The sequence below is a fragment of the Crocodylus siamensis genome, chromosome 12 (genome assembly GCF_052110815.1).
Source record: "Crocodylus siamensis isolate JL-2025a chromosome 12, ASM5211081v1, whole genome shotgun sequence".
NCBI classification, from domain to species: domain Eukaryota; kingdom Metazoa; phylum Chordata; order Crocodylia; family Crocodylidae; genus Crocodylus; species Crocodylus siamensis.
The window spans coordinates 26049345-26066508 of NC_143406.1; the positions used below are offsets into that span (position 1 = coordinate 26049345).

Genomic DNA, 17164 nt, shown 5'->3' on the forward strand with positions numbered 1-17164 from the left:
TTGGCACCTATTTTTATTAAAGAGAAATTGTTTGCCTGCTGGTAGATTTCTGTATTAGACAATCTTCCACCATACTACTACTCCTTTCCTGTTGGACATGCACTTGGGTACTATAGGCAGGTATTGAACCTATGCCTTATAGACCTGGTTCATCTGTGGTGTAAGTTATAGGTTTGAGTGGTGATACATGTTCGGGGTGCAGCATGCGGCATCTGAAGTAAAGAGGTTTCCTATTTGTAGGCCCTCATTACAATGTAAAGGCATTGCAGCAAAGAGCATTTTTTTGTTGGGTTGTGGTACAGGTAGAAACTTTCAGGTACTGCCTTGCCCCTCATATTGAGTTATGGAGTGTTTCCAAGGTGGTGTAGACTGCAGTGCTTAGAACTCAGGCGAGAGCCTTGTGCAGCCCGACTTCGCATTAAGAAGAGAGCGTATTGTTTTAGCACTGTCAGCTCCAGGCACCTGAGCCATCACAAAGCATTTTGCCGGCAGCTGCTAGCACATGGCGGAGGTGATGAAGGTTATGAAGGCCACATTCATGTCCACAGTGCCTCTCTTGATGCACAGAAGGGAGAGAGATGCCAGCAGCACAACATGCTATGGTGGCAGGGCTCCAGAAACCCAGCAAAAGAAGAGCTCCAGGTCTGATGACCCAGCCCTTCTTTGCTCAGCAGTAGTTTTCTTCAGTGGAATGCTTACCGTGATTTTTTCAGTGAGTTTAGTCCTTGAAATTAAAAATGGAGAATAATTAATTTCCCCTCCCAACAATTAATGTCTCCAAGATCCTCTGTTCATTCTCATCCTCGCCAGCTGCAAAAGGTTGTGGTGTACTCCTTTCTGTGACACCCAGAACTGTACCCCCTACCTCAGGACTGAGCACACTGCTTCCACAGCATTTATAGTTTGTCTGCATCAGAGTTGGGAAAAATTGAACCCAACTGTACACATACAGTGGTAAACAGGACAATAGCCTCCTGAAAGGCCAGTTTAATTGGTTTGCATTGACTTCATAAAGCTCTTGTGTATGGAGATGTTACATATGTATATACTGCCTGTCATCCTTAATGGTTTCAGAGTGCTCCATCTGATAACTGTATAGGCACAATATTTTAAAATAAAGAATCCACAATCTGTACACTTAACTCTGGCAGACAGCCAGCTCTGAGGTGAAACAACTGTTCCATAGTACGCAGCAATGTTACGCCAGTTCAGAAAAAGAAATGAAGGAAAATGCATTTGCATTGTAAGATGAGCACGGGGAAAGTGTGTGTAACTTCTCGGATTCACAAGCAAGTGGCAGGCCAAGATAGTGCCCCATCTTTTAGAAGAAAGGCAAGAGATCTTCAAATACTTGTGTTCAGTTGAAGGCTGTGCTTGCATCTCCTATATTATGGATTCAGCACTCACTCAGAGAGAGTGCTCCCTAACCTGGCCCAAGAAGAGTGGGAACCAGCAATTTTGGGAGTTTCACAAATTAGCCCCACAACATCCTTAAGTGCCACTCCAGTTCCCTTCCCCTGCCCAGTCAGCTGCTCAGCTTTCTGCCTCCTGCCTGATCTGCTGCACTGTGTTCTGCTCTCTGCCCTGTCTGCTGCTGTATTGCCCGTCTTGGTCTGTCACATGCCACACACAGAGGTTGCCTGTGCCACTTGTGGCACACATATGGCAGGTAACCACCCCTGCACTAGAATAAGTGATGCAGTACTGCAGTTCCATCAGGATAATGTCAGATTATTTCCTTCTAGCAGTAGGTAGAAATGGAGCTATCTAGCAAACGGGTATTGGGAGAAAAAGCAGGGAGTCTTATATTTAAATATGGCCTGATGAAATGGACACCCCAATGGTGGGTGAGATGGGGGCTGCAGCTCCCCTAGGTGAGATGGAGAGAATACTGGTGCGATGAGTGGAGCCACTGGAAGAGTTGGCAAAGATGATGCCCAGTACAGTGAGGAAATGGAATTACCACTTGTGCTGGGTCTGGAATTCCATCCTATGCTGGTTTTGGATGCTCTGTTGTAGCCAGCAATACCTCCTTCCACTACATCTGGTGAGAGGATCACCTTCCTTAGAGAACTGACCCTTGCTGCTTTTTTAAAAATTGTAAGCTTTTTGAGGCAGGTGTACAAACTGGGTGGTAATAGTGGCTCTGGATGCTACTATAATAATTACTAATTCCAGGTCTTTGTCACTGAGAAGAGGTCCTCAATAGGCTTTTTGTCTCAGACTACATCTTGAGATGCTCTGAAATTGTTGCACACATTATTGTCTGTGCTGGATTCAGATACATTTCTGGGTGGAATTTACTTTGACCAGTTAAGTCCTACATGGTTCCTTGTATCTTGAGAGACCTCCCTGAGGTTGATAGAGACACTCAGCCAAGGAAGCCCCCAGGCTTGAAAGGTGGCTGTAAAGCCCAGGTTTTCTATTTAGCTACTGGGGAGTGGGCTGCTTCAGGGATCGAGCTAGGTCTACTGTAGAGTGGTTGCAATATCCAGTAGTCTCATTTGTCAAGCATGTTGTAGATTTTAATTTGTGTCAAGTACTGACAGCTTGCAGCATAAATTTAAGGCAGCAATATTTTGAGTCTGTTTAAAGTCTGTTGTTGCATTTTTGTAAAACAGTTGGAAACTGAAGTAATAGTAGTACTATTTAGAGTTTATGTATGTGCCTCATCCTTTCTGTTGGATTAAATTTGATTCTGTTTTTGGTCCTGAGTCTGTTAATCCATGTAAGAATGTGACTGGTGTGAACGTTAAAATCAACATGAACTGGGAGCACCTTCTTTTATAGGATGTAGAGCTGGCTGAACCAGCTCAGGTGAAACCGAGAGATGGCTCAAAACTCAGGATGAACTTTCTATTAGTTAAAAAAAGAAATCATTCACTATAAAAGACGCATGTGTGGTTTTGGCCATGTCTGTGCTTCCAAGCCGTGCCTGGAGGATCTCAGAGTAGCAACAGAAATGCAGAAATAGGAGAGAGGTTCATGCCTTTGTGTTTTGCCTGATTAGACAACAAGGGTTGGATAATGTATTGTATTGTGGACCTGACAGATGGCTGAAGTAAAAATACAAGTTGGGGGTAAATAACTTTTTGGCATGTGGGTTGCAAGATGCAGTGCTGCCAATCTCAGCAGTCACGGGTTGGGTTTTTCTAGTGTTGTGGGAGTGAGAATTAAAAAAAAAAATCAACCTCTGTCCCTTTCACGTGAAGGCTTTTCAGTGAGAGCCTTTTGGGATTCACCGTCGCAAGCTTCTCTCTGCAGCTCTGGGAACTGGAAACTCACTACTTTTTAAATGAAAATGAGCAACACTCCATTACTAGGATTACAGAAAGCATGCTCTTGAAAGGCAATAGCAGTAAGGCTTTTATTCCTACTATCGCAGGCAGTGTGATGACAAGATAATCATACATACTTGAGTATGTCTCACAGCTTTGTCTTCATTTTTCCCAAAGGTATGGATTTTTGGGCTCCAGCACTCCCCAAGGACAGGCTCCCTTTACCCCCATGCTTTTTGACTGATACAGATGTGTTTCTAATAATTTCCAAGATGTTTTCTTTTGTGTACACTTCCTCTTCTTCTTTCCTTTCTGTGTGGCCTTCCCTGTTTTTAGTCTCCTTTTCTGCTGCTGCTGGCTCCTTCCATCTTCTTTCTCTTTGTTCCATCCACATTGTTACATCTTCTTTTTCCATAACCAGTGTTCTTCCATTCTCTTCTGCCCTCCTCTGTTTACAGACCGCATGTCCCCAACTTTCAGGAAATTTTAGTTTCCCACTTCCTCTTCCTTCCTTGATTCTGCTTTGAGATGGACTCCTGCCTCCCTATTCCTGCTACAAATGACAAGTGTTCATAAGTCACAGATTGCTATGGTGAGACATACAGTCTGAGTTTTTCCCCATTGTGGGTCCCACTCCAGCCAAAACTTTTGATAGTGCTTATCTCTAAGTATGTGCATGTTTCTGCTTACTTCAGTGTGGGTACTCATATAAGTATTTTCAGGATCAGACCTTCAGACATTTTGTATCTCTAGTTGCCTCTCTGCATGGTTATATAAATTAATTGCATTTTTGGGGGCAGTTTCTCTTAGTGCATGTTGTCTGACTGCATAACCAGTCCCTGTTTTTGACCTCTCCTGAAACTCTTTCTATTTATACATTTATAATACACCAATAAGACTGAATTAATACTATGGTGAATTATGCTCATAATCTTTTCCTCAAGCACTGAATGTATTTTAAGATTTCATAGATTTCATAGAGATCAGGGCTGGAAGGGACCTCGGGAGATCATCGAGTCCAGCCCCCTGCCCAAAGGGCAGGAAGTCAGCTGGGGTCATAGGATCCCAGCAAGATAAGCATCCAATTTACTCTTGAAGGTGTTCAGTGTAGGTGCTTGAACCACCTCCGCTGGCAGACTGTTCCAGACCTTGGGGGCTCGGACAGTAAAGAAATTCTTCCTTATGTCCAGCCTAAAACGGTCTTGCAGGAGTTTGTGACCGTTCGACCTCGTCATCCCTTGGAGCGCTCTGGTGAACAAACGTTCCCCCAGATCCTGGTGGTCACCCTTGATAAACTTATAGGTGGCCATCAGATCACCCCTGAGCTTGCGCTTTTCCAGGCTAAAGAGTCCCATGTCTCTCAGCCTATCATCGTAAAATCTGTTTTCCTGACCTCTGATGATGTGCGTGGCTCTCCTCTGGACTCTCTCAAGCTTCTCCACATCCTTTTTGAATTGTGGAGCCCAAAACTGGACGCAGTACTCCAGCTGCGGCCTCACCAAGGCTGAGTACAAGGGGAGAATGACGTCCTGGGATTTGCTTGAGAAGCATCTATGGATGCAAGCCAGCGTTTTGGTCACTTTATTAGCCGCAGCATCGCATTGCAGGCTCATGTTCATCTTGTGGTCAATGATGACCCCCAAGTCTCTTTCTTCTGTAGTGCTAACCAACGTAGCACTGCCGAGCCTATAAGGGTGCTGCAGGTTTTTCCTCTCAAGGTGGAGAACCTTGCATTTTTTGGTGTTAAACACCATGAGGTTCTCGTCTGCCCATTTGCTGAGCTTGTCCAGGTCAGCCTGGATCACCCGCCTATCTTCTGGCGTGGATGCTTTGCCCCAAAGTTTGGTGTCATCGACGAACTTGGCCAGTCCACTCCTGACTCCAATGTCCACATCGTTAATGAAGATGTTGAACAGTATGGGTCCCAGGACAGAGCCTTGAGGGACCCCACTGGTCACAGGGCACCACGATGAGTGACTGCCATTAATCACAACCCTCTGGGTCCGACCATGAAGCCAATTTCCCAGCCAGCGGATCGTGGTGGAGCCAAGGCCACAACTGGCCAGTTTGGCCAAGAGGTGATCATGGGATACCAGATCAAAAGCTTTTTTGAAGTCAAGATATATGACATCAATCTCTTCTCCCTGATCCAGGTGATAGGTCACCTGGTCATAGAAGGAAATGAGATTGGTCAAACAAGACCTACCCGCAACAAACCCATGCTGGCTGTCCCTTAGAATGTTAGCCTGGGCCAGTCCCTCAAGGATGGCCTCCTTAATAAACTTTTCTAAGATCTTCCCCAGGATAGAAGTCAGGCTAATGGGCCTGTAGTTAGCTGGATGCACTCTCCTCCCTTTCTTGAAGATCGGCACCACATTGGCCTTCTTCCAGTCTTCGGGCACTACACCAGAGCGCCAGGAGTTTTCAAAGATCCGTGCCGGGGCTGGGCTATGACACTCGCCAGCTCCTTGAGTACCCTGGGGTGCAGACTGTCAGGGCCGGCTGACTTGAAGGTATCCAGCTTCTCAAGATGTTCCTTCACGAGGTCAGCATTTATGGAGGGTAGGGGATCCCCATCACCCGGATCTCCCTGTCCCATAGCAGGCATGGGCGTCCCATGGGACTGATGAAAGACTGATGCAAAGTACCTATTTAATAGGTTGGCTTTTTCCTGGGCGTCAGTTGTCAGTTGCCCCATCTGGTTTAGCAGGGGTCCAACGTTGCCCTTGCTTTTCCTCCAGCTCCCCACATATCTGAAAAAGGACTTTTTGTTGTCCTTGATGCTTGAAGCTAGTTGGAGTTCAGTTGCAGCCTTGGCTTTCCTGGTTTGCTCCCTGCAGGACCGGACCAGCGCAGAATAATCCTTGGAGGTGAATCCCATCCTCCATCCTTTGTAGGCTTTCCTTTTTAGCCACAGGAGGTCTGCTAGGTCCCTGGAGATGGTATATAACTGTGTTAGTCAGTGGTTCTAGTATATAACTGTCTATGTCAGTGGTTCTCAACCTCATTAGACTCAAGGCACATCTCAGAAGGTGTCACCTCTTAGCTTTCACTTGTTTTTTTTTTTACTATGAAAAAATAATAGAGCAATTCTTCTGTTGCAAAGAACTCATCAAGACCACAACAGGTTAGAATATTTTTGACAGCGTGGATTCCTATCTGAAACCATTGTGCCTAGCAGGTGTTTTGCATATCTAACAGTGCCAATATTATCTTAAAAAGATGTCATGGCACTCCAGTATGCCATGGCACCCTGGTTGAGAATCACGGGTCTAGGTTTAGTTACCCTAAGCATCTATTATTTATAACTGCACACCAGGAATGGGATGTTTCCAAATTCCTCTTGACTAGATCATGTCAGTTCCCAGAAAACTTTTTTAAAGAGTATACTTCTGACATTATCAGTGTTGGGGGTGGGATAACATAGCTTGTTTGAGAACCATCACCCACACAGCTTTGAAAGCTAGCTGTTTTTCTGGGCAGAGGTTCCCTCTGACTGTTTCTCCGTGAGGCTAAACCAAAAGTTCTTGCCTATGAGGTACACAAACTCTGTCCAGAAAATGAAATTGTCTTTTCTCTTTGGTGCCAAGGTCCATGTAATCTTTTTCTGCTTCTTGGACTGCAGTTGCCTCATCAGGTCATATATTCATAGACTGTAAGGGGCCAGTGATGCAAGTAGGTGCTTGCACCACCTCTGGAGGGAGCTTATTCCACAATCTGGACACCCTGACTGTGAAGTTTTTCCCTCAGGTACCCTGGATCACAGGTTACAGGTTTATAGGAAAGTAGGGCTGCAGGGAACCTCATGAGGTCATCTAGTCTAGCCTACTGCTCTCAAGGCAGGATTGTCTTTGATTAACAATCCCAGCCCAGTGTCTGTCTAACCTGCCCTTGAAAGTTTCTGAGGATGGAAATTCCACAATTTCTCAGGTAGTTTGTTCCAAAGTGTGACCAGCCTCAAAGTTAGAAAGTTCCTCCTAATTTCCAATCTGAATTTCCTCTGCTGCAGCTTGAGGTCATTGTTCCTAGTCCTGTCCCCTATGGCCATAGAGGAAAGCCTACCTCCATCTTCTCTATAATCACCTTTCAGGTATTTGAAGACTGCTATCCAAACCCCTATCAGTCTTCTCTTCTCCTGACTAAATAAACCTAATTCTTTCTTATGCTTCTCAGACCCTTGATTTTTGTTGCATTCTGCTGAATGTTTTCCGGTCTATCCATATATGCTTCTTGAAGTATGTGGTCCAAAACTGGAGACATTACTTTGGGTGAGGCCTCACTAGTGCTGAATAGATTTGTACAACTTTTGCCTGTTGATCAAATGGGACCTCAGTATGGTTTGCATCTGTGTTCCTGGACACGGATACAAACACACCTCCCAGTGAGATTTTAGTCTGGCGTGAGCGAGATGCTAATTCACCAATGGTCAGCACCGACCTAGTGAAGGGGTGCTTGGAAGGGTTGAACATATTTAAGTCAGCAGGCCCCGATGATCTTCACTGAAGAGTACTAAAAGAATTGGCCAGTGTCATAGTAAAACCACTGGCGCAACTGTCTGAGCACTTGTGGTGCTCAGGACAGGTCCTAGAGGTTGAGAAAAGGGCTAATGTGGTCCCTATTTTTCAAGAAGGGGAGAAAGGGAGACCCGGGTAATTACAGGCCAGGTAGCCTCACCTCTTTTTTTTTGGGAAGACTGAGCATAAGTGGCCATAAAATCTATGGTCCAAAAGGTAATGTGATGTGATGAAGTGGTGATATTAGAGCATCTCTTTGTAATTCCATAGCTTCCATCATACATACACACACCATTTCTGGAAATACTGCCAGTTCTCCCTAGTGGAGATAAGAGTGGATTAGTGAAAGAAAAATCACATGCCAAAACATTAGTTTTGTGGCCATGGATCCTAATTAAACTGTTTTGAAAGGAGGCTTCTAGAAGGTCTGAAATGGCTCTGCTGTTATAAGTGTTTTTGTAGAGATGCAATATGGTAGGGCAGTTCATATTCTAATTTCTCCTCATAATCTCTTTGTAATCATCCCAAATGCTGCTGGCACCAAGGACATCCACAAGTGATTGAAGGTTTTATATTCACCTGGTGTTCTTAGATGTCTCCAGCTTCAGCCTGTGTTTTCATTTTCTGCCTTTTATTGTAGAATGCAGTTTACTTACTGTATATTTTGAACACTTTTCAGAAGTATTTTTTTTACAACTTCCAAGGGAAGTGGTGCTGGCTCCTACCCTGGGGATCTTTAAGAAGAGGCTTGATGCCTACCTGGCTGGACTCATTTGAGTCCAGTTTTTTTTCTCCTGCCCAGGCGGGGGGGTCGGGCTTGATGATCTACAAGGTCCCTTCCGACCCGACTTTTATGATTCTATGATACAGGATCAAATTTGTGCAGGGCCATGGGTTAAAACAATGTTAAGGGGCCACCAGCATGGGTTTATAGCAGGCAGATCCTGCATGACTAACCTGGTCTGTTTTTATGACCAGGTCACAAAGAGCTTAAATGCAGGAATAGAGGTAGATAGGATTTACTTGGATTTTAAAAAGGTTTTTGACACAGTGTTGCACCCAATTCTTACAAGAAAACCAAGTAGCTGTGGCATGGATTATTTCACAGTCAGGTGGGTGAAAAACTGGCTTATGGGATAAACCCAGAGTGTGGTGGTAGATGGGTTGGTTTTTACCTGGAGAGAGATGGGCAGCAGTGTCCCCCAGGGCTCTATACTTGGACCAGTCCTGTTCAATACCTTCATCCAAATCACTGGTGATAAAGGTGTAGAAAGCACCCTGTCCAAATTCACAAGTGACACCAAACTGTGGGGTACAGTAAACACGCTAGAGGGTAGGGAGCAAAATCAGGTGGATTTGGATAGACTGGGGAAGTGGGTAGATCAAAATAGGATGCAGTTTAACAAACATAAATGCAAAGTGCTGCACCTGGGGAGAAGGAATCGCCAATACATCTATATAGTCTGGGAAGTACCACTGTAAGTAGCACAGCAGTGGAAAGGGATCTCGGCATCATAGTCGATGCAGAAATGAACGAGTCACCAATGTGATGAGGTAATAATTTGTGGCTGTCTACAAACTCATCAGGGGGGCGGGTCAGCAGGGAATAGGAGATAGTCTGTTTACCAGGGTGCCCCTTGGGGTTCCTAGAAACAACGACCATAAACTGAAGGAGAGTAGATTTAGATTGGACATTGGGAAGAAATTCTTTATGGTGAGGGTTGCCAAAATATGGAATGGTCATTCAGGGGAGGTGGTGCTTTCCCCTACCTTGGAGGTGTTCAAGCGGAGATTAGACGAACACCTGGCTGGTCATACTTGACCCCAGCGCTCTTTCCTGCCCAGAGCAAGGGGTTGGACTTGATGATCTAATAGGTCCCTTCTGACCCTAGAAAGCTATGAAATCTATGAAAGGCATAATTGTCCTCCTTCTTCTCCATTTGCCATTCCTGGGGTATTCCATGTTGGATTATCTCACAGCTCTAGATTTCTTGCTGAACACCTTCATCCCAGTCTGCTCCGAAGCTGGCCAGTCAGCCTTTTAAAGATTTCTTTGCAAACTTCTTCTCCAGTAGAAACCAGGTAGTGGATCTTAGCAACCTCCAAAACCACCTTCTCTGTAGGGTCCAGCTGTCTCCTGCATGGGAAAAGTGACTTGTCTTCGTGATATTCCCTTCTCCAGCAGGCCTTGCTCTCAGGTGGCATCACAACTTAGTACCATCTAGACTAAAAATCCCACAGTTCTCTAGCAGGAATCCAGATACTGATTAGAGCTGGGACTTGACTTCCTTCTGATGGGCCAATTACTGTAGAACAGGGTTTTCCTGTTTGAAGAAGATCAGGTTTCTCCTTATTCTTGTAGGCTTTGAACTCCTTGCCTTTTGGCACAGCCATGCTTGATAAGAATAGAACAAAATTAATACAAGCTCTGCTTACTGATGCCTTGTGCACCAGGACCTACCTTACTTGCCCAAACCTTCACAGAAGAGAAGAAGTTAAGAGAAAAGCCTCTTGAAGTCTTTGTTATATATGTGCCATGTATAGTGCGAGGGATATCTGGCTCCACATTCCATTCATGTCAGCTTCCCCTCAGACCCTGGAAAGCCATGTCTGTTCCAGTTTCATCCAACTCTTACTGTTGTGTCATGCCAAACATTAATGGTGACCTTTGCAGTATAATTATCCAAACAAAAGGAATGTGTGCCACTCAGATGTGCTGATATGATACAGGTTAGCTTGAGTTGGTTTTTAAGATTTCTGTCTAGAGAAACCTGTCATAATTTATATTTTGGAAATCATATTCTTTTTCATGTATGTTGTCATCTTGTATTTTTTGGCAAAAACGTATATTAAAAATAGATATTCTTTATTAGTGTGTTCATTTTTTTTTTTGCTCTGATTAGAATATGCACAGCAACAAACAGGGCAAAATTCAGTGCCTAGAACATTATGCTTTTTTTGCAAAAGCATCCCAAATGAAAAAAGAGAGTTCTTTTAGCATGTTTAAAAGTGGCTTTTTTTTTTTTTAAGTGTTTGTATTCTATGTGGGTGAATGCAGTTTGTACCTTGTTTGACATGGAGAGCTGAGGTACTGAATAAGTTTGTACATCAGTATTTCATATATTGCCACTGTGTACAATATGTCTCAAAAATATGCTGCAGTTTTAACTAATAACTGCTGCTACTGAAAAAGAAAGTATTTCATTTTACTGTAAATACACAGTTACAAACACAAAGCTAACTCTTATGTCAGTTTGTGCCTAGCTCTAAATAATAGATTTGGAATGTGAAATTAGAGGGATATCTGAAAAAATCACTTGCATGGTTTAGCAAGAGATCTGTCAGTTTGCTGATAATAGAGAAGTTTGAAGCAGAGGGGTTCCTGCATATGACCTCCCAAGAGTTCATAAGCAAAGCAGAGCATATTGCACTCACATGAGAAACTTCAAAGATCAAACACACTTTTGGGATAATTCTGCCTTTCATATTACAATGAGAGCAGGGAGAACTAGAATCATGGGCCAAAGACAAATGATGCATCAGGGCAGGTAACCTGAGAGGCTCATCTATTCACATTGGTGGATGTGGTATGGTTGGATAGTGCAGATCTCTGCAAATGGTGCCTGAAGGCAGGGCTGGATTAACCCTTTAGTGGGCCCTAGACAAACTTGTGGGCCCTATTTTTTTCACTCAGTAATTATAATATGTAAAATAAGCACAGCTGGTCCCCTTCTTCACTCAGGGCTCTAGGCATGTGCCTAGTTTGCCTGTGTGTTAATCCAGCCCTGCCTGAGGGATTTTCAGTGCCTGTGGTTGGGATGGAGTAAAGAGGGATTTACAAAGGTGTTAGAAATCTCACGTTACTCCCCCTGATGGGATCTCTAGCACTCCCCTTAGTCTTTCTGGATGTAGAGTACAGGCATACCTCATTTTATTGTGCTTCGCTTTATTGCGCTTCGCAGATATTGCGTTTTTTACAAATTGAAGGTTTGTGGCAACCCTGCGTCGAGCAAGTCTATCGGCGCCATTTTTCCATTGGTTAGTATTTTTTAGCAATAAAGTATTTTTTAATTAAGGTATGTACATTTTTTTTTAGACATAATGCTACTGCACACTTAATAGACTACAGTATAGTGTAAACATAACTTTTATATGCACTGGGAAACCAGAAAATTCGTGTGACTCGCTTTATTGCGATATTCGCTTTATTGCGGTGGTCTGGAACCGAACCCGCAATATCTCCGAGGTATGCCTGTATAGAAAATTTGAAAGTCCCATTGCTGCTCAGTTGGGTAAAAACAGGCTGCTACTCTTTCCCATTTCCTCATTTGTTTCTGTGGTGACAGCCTTTTCCCGCCCTGTGGCAGCAGTTTATGTTGTCTTCTGTTTCTAAGGGAAGGAAAAGGAGATACTTTAGAGCAGGGCTAGAAGCAGCTTCCTTGAAGTGTGGAGGCTGTTCAGGTTCTAGCGGGGCAGCATGTTTGGGGGTGCTGTTCCAGAGCGGAGGACTGAGTGAAAAGGGGGACAGTGCAACACTGCCAAATAGAAAGCCTTATGTGTATGCAGGCAGTTCTGCATTTAGTCCCTTAATGGGCATTCAGGAGGCCTGTGCTACACCTCAGCACTCAGGAGAATCTGTATCAATCTGTTAGCTTCTGAGCCTGCCTAGAGCCACTTTCCCTCTAGTTTTGTTGCAGAGGTGCCCAGTACATGGTACTTGGGTGTGAGCCCCTCCGGTAGGGAGGCTATTACATCTCCTCAAAGAACCATCCCTGCCTGTGTCCTTAGACCAGCACGACTACAACCAAAAACCCAGCCTCCGTTAGGTATTCTTTTTCTCTTTGTAAGTCCGTGCATGGAAGAGGACAGAAAAAGTGAGCAGGTATCCAGAATCCTCCTTCCCCCCAAAAGGAGTTCTCCATTTAAAACCCATGATAAATGTAGGATATTTGATTTTTGAAGGTACTAAATTCAAAACATTCCCAAATTGTTCATCAGGCCTGACAAAATTGTGAAACTTTAAACAAAACAAAACAAAAATCTTGGCTTCCATTCATTTAATTTCCAGTGCTGGCGTTTTTGGGGGTGACAATTTTAAGGTTTGTTTCACAAGTAGGAGGCTTAGAAGCTTTTAATTTAAGTGAAAGCCAAAAGTCTCACATAATAACATGAATCTAAGAGATGGAGCTTTTGGCGGGGTGGCGGTGAAGGAAAGAAGGCATCAAATGTTTTGAGATTCACGGTAAAAATGTAACAGCTGGCCAGATTTGATTTACATGGTGGGATATGTGCCTCCCCCTTGGTGAGCAGAGCTCTATCATCTCATACCTTGGCTAGATTGGGGTTTGGGTGCCACGGAAGTGAGGCACTTTTTTCTGTCCCTTTCTTTTAGGTACTTTCAAATCCCTTGGGCTCTGTACATGTTCCTCCCCCTTCTCCAAACTCAAGGCTGTTGGGGCTGGAGGGGAAGGTGAGTTTGAAGCCCCTCTGTGCTGGTGCGTTGTGTGACAATTTAGGGGAGTGCTTCACCTACCTTGCAACAGGCTCCCATTGCCCAGAGATCCAAGAGCAAGCTCTGGCTGGAAAAACCTCCTTTGCAGGCTTCCGTCACCAGGCCAATTAGAGTTTACCCATGGGATGTCTCTTTCTTTGTCCACATATCTTAACCCTTCAAAATGTCTCTCCAGTCCCTGAAACAATTTAGCCTTGCAGATGCAGGGGCCAGCCAGTTGAGAAGGCTTTATTTATTGCCTGTCTGCCCTTCCATCAGTGAGCAGGAGCAGAGGACTATGAGGGGACCTTAAATTAACCTAGTCTGTCTGGTAGGGCTGTGCGAAGTTTTGGGTGCTGATTTGATTCGGAGGAGGTTTGGCCTGATTCGGTGGCTCAATCTCCAAATCCAAATTGAATCAGGGGACCAATAAAAGGTCTGAATTGATTTTTAAATGCTCTGAATCGATTTGGAAAAGATTTAGGGAACTTTAGCGATTTGGGCAGTCCCTGCTTGCTGCAACAGGGAGCTGGACCTGGACTGGTAAGTGGGGGGGGGGGGTAAGGAGAACATGGGGGGGCCCCCACCAGGCCCCCAGCCCCCCCAAGTGTCCCACTACTTTCTCCCGCTCCCCCAGCCCCCCGCATGGCTGCCCTGCCCACCTCAGCTCCCTGCCCTTAAAAATATTAACAGCTCCGCGCTGCAGGATCCACAGGGCTCCTGGGGGTTTGTGGCAGAGCCCTCCCACGCAGCGTGGGGCAGCGGAGATAGACTTCCCTGCCTGGCAGGAGCTGGTGAATCAGGGCTGCTGCTTCTTTTTTTTTTTTTTAAAGGGCCAGGAGCTTGGGTGGGCGGGGCAGCCATGGGAGGGGCCAGGAGAGCAGATGGAGGTTGGGGGGGGCTTGTGGTACAGCCCCCCCATGCAGTGTGGGGTAGTGGAGGCAGTGGGGATCGCCCCCCAAGTTGGGCAGCAGTCAGTGAGTCGGGGCTTTTTTTCAAAGAGCTGGGAGCTGGGGCAGGTGGGGTTGGAAGAGCAAGCAGGGGATGGGGCCTGGGTGATTCGGAGATTCAGCCAATTTGGCAGCAGCTGAATCTCCAAATCAGATTCGGCCGAATTGATTCGGGACAGTGATTCAAATCGCCGAATCGAATTGTTTTCCCCTGAATTGGCTGAATCCGAAGCAAATACTAGCTGCTTCGCACAGGCCTACTGTCTGGTTTATTTTTTCTTTTTCTAGTTGCTCCCCAAGCCTGGCTGAGTTGTATGGTTTTTAGTTTTAGTTTTTTACTACCCCTCCCCCTTTGCCCTCTGTGCAGCTCCAGTAGCACATCATTTCTTCTGCTCCAGGTAACCATTATCATAATCCTCCAGAGGTATGCAAGCTTCCTGCAACCCCGGCTGCCTCTACAGAGAGCTGGCATTATGGCTTTCATGTTTAGTGCAGGGAAAACAGTTGTCCCCTTCTGTGTCAGTTTCTCTCTCTTTTTTTGTTCCCCTTAAGCTGCTTTTTCTTTTGCCTCCTTATCCCCCTTTCCACTTTGATTCTGTTCTTTTGGCCCTCCCCTGAACTGTTGCATTTCATTGAAGATGGTAATCTGGCAGCTGATAAGAGGTAAAAAGTAAGCTACTGTGTGTGTGTAAGAGAGAGAGTGTGAGCGAGCTCAAGCAAACAGACTGTCTTAATCCATCTCTCAGCATGTGAAGTGCTTGAAAAGAATTCCTGCCCCATCCAGGCAGACAGGGACTTGGTTGGGGCGGGCAGTAGTGGGAGAGGTTCTCCAGACATAAGCTGGGTGAAGCAAACAGGTTCTCCAGCCCACACTCGCCTCTCATTAGACATTCATGGGAGTGAGAAGGTGTTCTGGAGTTTTTCTGCCTGCTGCCAGGCATGCCAAGGGGCGGGGGATGAGAGGAGACAGATTCATTCAGAGACTGCAGAGGAGATGCTGTCGCTGCTGCCGTAGCTGCTGCCGCTGCTTACCGCCACAACAAAACCTTTCCAGGCTGCTTGGCTGAAAGGAGCCAGCAGGTGCTTTATGCACATTGGAGTCATTTGGGTCTATTGTCTGTCTGTCTGTTTATGTATTTCTCCCTTCCCACCTCTTCTTCCTCTTTCCCCTTTCTCTCCTTGTTCCCTCTTCCCCCCACCTTCCCCGTTCCTGTTCTTGCTGTAATAATGTTCAGGCATCTCTCAACAAGCCCAGCCTATGGTGGATCAGGCGGGGAAGATTGTGTACTGGTGATTACTGCTTTGTTCACAGGTTTGCTTAGAGGAAAGCAGACTCAGTCATTTATTTTATTCTGCTGGAATAATGTCAGTTCATGGAGCTGAGATGCAAGGAGCAGGGATGTTTAAAAAAAATAAATAAAGCCCAAAAAGAATGACCCCAAACGTGACAGTTGCTTTTAACAATTGCAAATAGCCTACTGGCATGTGGGAGTGTGAAAGGGGCTGTACATCAGTTCTCAGGTAGAGCTTAGTTCATCTCACTCCCAGTGGCTATGCTGTAGTTGGGGAGCAGCTGATAGCCTCTCTTTTTGGTATTGTACACCCTGCTGTTTTAGGCATTTAATCCAGATAGAGCCATGAATGAGAACCCCAGTGAAAAGGAGGGAGGAATGAATCAGGATTCAGAAATTTGCACAGCAGGTTTGCAGTGTTGGACGCTCCTCCTTCATTGAAAGTAGGTTCTGTTTGCAGTGGATGGCTGTAGGCAGAAAAATAGCAGTTAACATTTTATTTTTAATATGGCATCTGCAACGGAGGGAACATAAGGACACAAAGGCAGCTTGCTGATTTGCTACTTAAGTTAGTGTTGTTTTTCTACCGTTTCCTTGGATATCTTAAGTGTATTATTTGCATGTTTGTATGATTGTGCATGTGCATTTTTCTCTCTGTTCAACCAAATGCATTTCTCTCACTGCATTTTCAGACTTAATCCATCGTTGCTCAGTGGGGCTGTAGTGAGTTTTTGAAGTCCTCACATAGCTGTCTCTCCGCTCTCAGCAAAGCTAGTGAGAGACCCTAAAGATGCTTACAGAAATGCAGCTGGGTAGGGCAAGAATTTTGAGTAAGATTTTTGTTCTGATTTGTGGAGTTCCGTGTATCTGACGGTGGCTGCTGCTTCGTGCTGCCGACATTTTTAAGGTGTTGGAGGGTCAGAGTGCAGACTTCAGTTATTGTACATATCGTTCTTACTGGGTTTAAGAGCATTAGCCTTTCCCCGCACTCAGGCAGTTGGTGACAAGCCAGAAAATAGTTTATTGAGATTTTATCTTTGGGGGATGGCTTCTGCATCAGAAAGCAACAGAGAAGGCAAAAACTGATAAGCTGAGTAGCTGCAAGAGGAATAACCTTGCAAGGAGCTTATTTTAGTGCCCAGACAACCTGATGGTGGACTCGTCAGAAATATATCTAGACAGATTGCTCCCTTTAAGTGTGTGTGTATTATCAGCTTTCACTAAGTTTGATGGTGTCTCTTCACATCCCTGTTGTCCAAGGGAAAATGAAATGGAGACCTGGGATGCCTTCCACACCTTGTGGGCATCCTTAGAGGCCAGGTTAATATATTTCCAATGTGGCAGTGTGTCTGCGATGAGTTGCTGTTTGCAGCAGGAGCTGTGAATACATGCCGTCACTGCCAGGGATTCTTTCCAGAGGGGATTTTTTTTTCTTTCCTTCTCCCTAATTCAATTCTGCAGCAGCTGCAGTAAAAAGCAGCAGCCCACCCTCTCCTTGGATTTTTCTTACTGATTACTAACGCACTGAGCTTTATTTCTTCCTTTTCCATTTGAAACATGTCAGCATGCAACAAATTGTGGACCGTCCAACAAGTAATTCCTTACTAAACTCCTCCTGCCTTGTGCTCTCTCTCTCTCT

The 17164-nt window shown here is 45.1% G+C and overlaps 1 protein-coding gene across 2 annotated transcripts in view; it reads left to right on the forward strand.

Moving 5' to 3' along the window:
• LOC149854818 (ankyrin repeat and fibronectin type-III domain-containing protein 1-like) overlaps nt 1-17164 on the forward strand; it is a 596514-nt gene that overhangs the window by 166293 nt on the left and 413057 nt on the right. The gene's annotated exons all lie outside the window — the stretch shown is intronic.